Genomic DNA, 5834 nt, shown 5'->3' with positions numbered 1-5834 from the left:
ACTGAACTTAATTTGGGAGAAAAAGCCATGGAGAAGACCCTTTAGAAGGCACTTCCAAACTAGAAACCAAACGGGGTGCCTGCAAGGGGGTCGTTCTCCTTGTCTTTAGAAAAAGGGAATCGAGAAGAACCTTTAGAATGAACCTCCGAACTACAATTAGGATCCTAAACAACCTCTTCCTAGGAGAAAAAAAAAAAAAAAAGCAACAGCTCACAATAAACCAAGGACCATCAACCAAATGAGAGGTCCAGGGCTCAGGAGGACTTACTAGGAGGAGAAGCTGAAAGTCGGTGAGGCCTTTATTTATTTATTTATTTATTGTTGAGACAGGGTCTCTCTCTGTTGCCCAGGCTGGATCCTGGGCCTGATCATCGCTCACTGCAGCCCTGGCCTCCCTGAACTCAGGCAATCTTCCTGCCTCAACCTCCGAAGAGCTGGGACTATAGGCCCGCACCACCATGCCAGGCTAATTTTTGTACTTTTTGTAGAGATGAGGTTTGGCCATGTTGCCAAGGCTGGTCTTGAACTCCTGGGCTCAAGTAATCTGCAGGGAGGGCTTCCAAGGACCCCTACTGGTACCTTAGCTCCAAATTCAGGCAACTACTTCAGGGTTCTGAGTCCTCTCTGAGGCCCCATGTGTTCAGATGCCAAATTATTGTCAATGAAGAGAGAAGACTAAACATCGTAGCTAATATATCTTTTTTTTTTTTTTTTTTTTTCTGAGATGGAGTCTTTGCTCTGTTGCCTGGGCTGGAGTGCAGTGGCACCATCTCAGGTCACTACAACCTCTGCCTCCCGAGTTCAAGTGATCCTCCTGCCTCAGCTTCCTGAGTAGCTGGGACTACAGGTGCACACCACCATGCTCAGCTACTTTTTTGTATTTTTAGTAGAGATGGGGTTTCCCTATGTTGGTCAGGCTGCTCTCGAACTCCTCACCTCAAGTGACCCACCCACTTCGGCCTCCCAAAGTTCTGAGATTACAGGAGTGAGCCCACCGTGCCTGGCCACTAATGTATCATTTTTATCTTAATGTTTTGTTCTTTTATCCATTTGTTCCTATTAGGTATTTCTCATGGCTTTAACAGTGGACTTCAGGAGTCATGGTTAAGTAACAGGTGTGGGGCAGGTAACTGACCAAACCTCTCCTCTGAGCCTCCATTTTCTTACCTGTAGAGTGAGGATACTTACCTCCCTCCTAGGGCTGTCAGGATTAAATGAGATGGCAGGTAAAGACCTTAGCATAGTGCCTGGCGCATGGTAACTGCTCTGTCCATTTTGTCACTATAAGCTCTTCTGGTTTATTGTAAAGTATATAATGCAACCCAAGTGAAGCAAAATTCCATGAATAAAAAAAGTCATCTCATTATAACTTGCCTCAAATTATAAAATCTCTAATAAAAATGAAGGTGTGTAGTTAGTGGCAGAAGTTTGTCTACAACTAGATCTGTCCAGTGCTCAATACTCGCTACTATGTCACAAACTTCAGGACAGGGTTAAGAGGGAGACAAGGTACTGCCTGGAAGGGGAATACCTTCTGGGGTCCTGGTAAGCGATTTTTTTTTTTTTTTTGAAATAGAGTCTTGTTCTGTTGTCCAGGCTGGAGTGCAGTGGTGCCATCTCAGCTCACTGCAAGCTCCACCTCCTGGGTTCAAGTGATTGTCCTGCCTCAGCCTCTTGAGTAGCTGAGACAACAGGTATGCGCCACCACACCTGACTAATTTTTTTATTTTTAGTAGAGGTGGGGTTTCACCATGTTGGCCAGGCTGGTCTTGAACTTCTGACCTCAAGTGATCCACCCACCTCGGCCTCCCAAAGAGTTAGGATTATAGGCATGAGCGCCTGGCCCTGGTAAGTAGTTTCTTGATCTGGGTGCTGGTTACACAAGTGTGTGCAGTTTGTAAAAATTCAATGAGCTGTACATTTGTGTACACTTCTCTGCTATATATTAATAACAATTTATGTATTTATTTTTGAGACCAAGTCTTGCTCTGTCACCCAGGCTGGAGTGCAGTGGTGCGATCTCGGCTCACTGCAACCTCAACCTCCCGGATTCAAGTGATTCTCTTGCCTCAGCCTCCCAAGTATCTGGGACTACAGGTGCCCGCCACCATGCCCAGCTAATTTTTGTATTTTTAGTAAAGATGGGGTTTCACTGTGTTGGCCAGGCTGCTCTCGAACTCCCGACCTCAAATGATCTGCCCACCTTGGCCTCCTAAAGTGCTGGGATTACAGGTGTGAGCCACCATGCCCGGCCCAATAACAATTTAAAACAAAGGGAACTGTCTCTGGATATAGTTATATAGATTCACTGTATTAAAGGATAAGAGTAAGATAAAGTCTCTGAGGGTTCACCGCTTGTCCAAACAGAAAAAAACAGAAAAAAAAAATTGTGAGCCGAGTGGTGGCTCATGCCTTTTATCCCAGCACTTTGGGAGGCCAAGGTGAGAGGATCGCTTGAGCCCAGAAGTTTGAGACCAGCCTGAGCAACACAGTAAGAGACCCTGTCTCTATTAAAAAAAAAAAAAAAAGACCGGGTGCAGTGGCTCACACCTGTGATCTCAGCACTTTGGGAGTCTGAGGCGAGTGGATTGCCTGAGCCCAGGAGTTCAAGACCAGCCTGGGCAACATAGTGAGATCCTGTCTCTATTAAAAAAATAAATTGTTACTACAGATTTGGCTACAATATGCATGGTTTTCCATGGGCTTTTGATTATCTGCGACATTTCAAAACTATAAGTTGTTTCATTAGAATATTGGTGGGTTGGTTTTTACAAATGTCTTCATCTGTGTGCATAACTTACATAGGTAAATACTAAGAGGGCACTGAAGTAAAAACTAACATTTATCATCTGACCAAGGAAAGCGTAGGAAACCTAATCCACTATCCAGGCCAGAATCATGGGCTTCATCTGTCTCTTGCATTTCTTTTTTTTTTTAGACGGAGTTTCGCTCTTGTTGCCCAGGCTGGAGTGCAATGGCGGCGTGATCTTGGCTCACTGCAACCTCTGCCTCCTGGGTTTGAGCAATTCTCCTGCCTCTCGAGTAGCCTCTCGAGTAGCTGGGATTACAGGCATGTGCCACCACGCCTGGCTAATTTTGTATTTTTAGTAGAGACGGGGTTTTGTCATGTTGGCCAGGCTGGTCTTGAACTCCTGACCTCAGCTGATCCGCCTGCTTTGGCCTCCCAAAATGCTGGGATTACAGGCGTGAGCCACCATGCCCAGACTGCTTCTTGCATTTCTATGAAGAGAACCAACTGGCAAATATTTCCTGAGTTCCCATCACAAGCACTGAGCTGGGTACTAGAGCTGGAGGTTCCTGGAGCTGGGAACCTCAGGATGGGTATGAACATAAAAAATGGAAGGGAGGGAGGGGGCAGGATGAAGTAGGGAGGACATGTAACAGATCAACGTAACAAGAGTCATGGCACTGAGCTGGAGAGTGCAGGGGCCCACAGGCAGGGTCAAGTCTGCCAGGGAAGTGCAGGGAGGAGGCCTCCTGGAGGAGGTGGTGCCCAAGCTGCATCTTCAAAAATGGGCAGGCGGGCCCCGGCAAACAGGGAGGCCCGGCGTTCCAGAAAAGGGAGCAGGGTGAGCAGGGGCACTGAGGCAAGGCTCAGCTGTGCATAGTGATGGGGAGCTGGCTGGGGATAAGAATGGTCAAGGGCACAGAGGTGTGATGACCAGGGCAAGGCAAGGAATGAATGTGATGAGGTTCCACAGAGGTTCCCTATGGGAAGGCCTCATCTGCTGTTGAGTAGTATGGCCTTTCTGTAGGTGATGGGGAGCCCCTCAGGGCTTAAGCTAGGTGGTAGCCGGCTCAGTTCTGCTGTGAAAGAATGCTCACTCTAGCTGCAACATGGAGAGGCAGGCATAGGGAGGTGGAGGTTACAATGAAGCTGAAAGACAGGAGGATCGCTTGAACCCAGGAGGCGGAGGTTGCAGTGACCTGAGATGGTGCCACTACACTCCAGCCTGGGCGACAGAGCACCAGCTCAAAAAAAAAAAAAAAAAAAAAAGAAAGAAAGATATATTACCTACAATGTTTAGTCTTCTCTCTAGCTAGTGTCAGGACAATCCACAACTGTAACTGGTCATTCCTTACATGTGACTTGTGATTGTCCTTCCTGGCCCTTTATCCCTGAAGGGTGTCCTGTCTCATAACCAGAAAGTTCAGCAGGGGCCCCATGTCCTGGGCTTGCTGTACCCATAGTCTCCATAGTCTCTCACAGATGGCCTTGGAGATTATCAAATGGAGGGCGGTTCTAGCCTCCCTGCTCCCTGGCCCAGTTAAGCTATTTCAGATCTTTGGACAAAATCTCACTTTTGTCCTTTTTCCTTTTTCACCCTCTTGATAAAATATCCCACAGCCATAGGGGAAATGGAAGTAGAATTGCCGGGAAGCAACCAGGAAGGAAGTAGTGGTGGCGCATGCCTGTAATCCCAGATACTCAAGAGGCTGAGGAAGGAAACGGAAGTAAAATTGCCGGGAAGCAACCAGGAAGGGCTGTGGCAGCTGCCAGGCAAAGGTCTGAACTCTGCCAGGGGCTTTGAGGCTGGGAATGCTGAGTAGGGAGGCAGAATGTGCACGCTGTGGTTCCCGAATGAATGGCTCTGAGGGAGGAAGGCGTCTTGGATGATCCCAGGTTTTGGGATTGGGTGAGGCAGGATAGGTGGCGGTGCTACTCACAAAGAGGAAAGGCAAGGAGAGGCAGTCAGGGGACATGCTGAGTTTGAGATTCCAGGAACAACTTCAGCGGGTGAGTAGGTGGCAGGAAGAAGCCAAGAGAGAGACTTGAAATCAAGACAGGAAAGAGCTGATGGGGCAAGGTCCTGATCCTGGAGAAGTGGAGGGGAAGCTCCGGGTGGAGGTTACTATGAAGCTGAAAGCATAGCTCCAGGCCGAGGGTAGGGGTGAGAGGCTGAGGGAGCGCAGAGAGTTTGTTGGCCTGGAGGTGGGAAACAGAGGGAGTTCACACCTGAAGGGTTCAAGGTTCTCAGATGTGAGCTGAGCCTGGGAGCTGACATTCTGAGAATGGCCAAAGGGTACACAGCCATTGTGGGGACTGGGAAAGGGAAGTGACGAAAGTCAGGTAAAAGACTTGCAGAGGTGGACCAGAGGGCCAAGTTGAGGGTGAAGCGATTGTGTTTTTGGTTATCTTTTGCTTGTTTTTTTTTTTTCCTCTCTTTTTCTTTTCCTTTTGAAGACAAGAGTCTTGCTCTGTCACCCAGGTTGGAGTGCAGCGGGGCGACCTCGGCTCACTGCAACCCCTGCCTCCCGGGTTCAAGCGATTCTCCTGTCTCAGCCTCCAGAGTAGCTGGAACTACAGGCGCCTGCCACCACGCCCAGCTACTTTATTTTTTGTAGAGACGAGGTTTTGCCATGTTGCCCAGGGAGGTCTCGAACTCCTGAGCTCAGGCAATCCACCCACCTCGGCCTCCCAAAGTGTTGGGATTGCAGGTGTGAGCCACTGTGCCAGCTCTTTTTACCATTTCTTGTAGACTTTTTTTTTTTTTGAGATGGAGTCTTGCTCTGTCACCCAGGCTGCAGTGCAGTGGTGCGATCTCGGCTCACTGCAAGCTCCGCCTCCTGGGTCATGCCATTCTCCTGCCTGAGCCTCCCAAGTAGCTGGGACTACAGGCGCCCGCCACCACACCTGGCTAATTTTTTGTATTTTTAGTAGACGGGGTTTCACCGTGTTAGCCAGGATGGTCTCGATCTCCTGACCTCGTGATCCACCTGCCTCAGCCTCTCAAAGTGTTGGGATTACAGGTGTGAGCCACCACGCCCAGCCTAGTTCAGGTTTTTAACACAGTAAAAGACAGACTCAGGAA

The sequence above is a fragment of the Gorilla gorilla genome, chromosome 16 (genome assembly GCF_029281585.2).
Source record: "Gorilla gorilla gorilla isolate KB3781 chromosome 16, NHGRI_mGorGor1-v2.1_pri, whole genome shotgun sequence".
Classification (NCBI taxonomy): domain Eukaryota; kingdom Metazoa; phylum Chordata; class Mammalia; order Primates; family Hominidae; genus Gorilla; species Gorilla gorilla.
Note: the sequence above shows the minus strand (reverse complement) of the source record.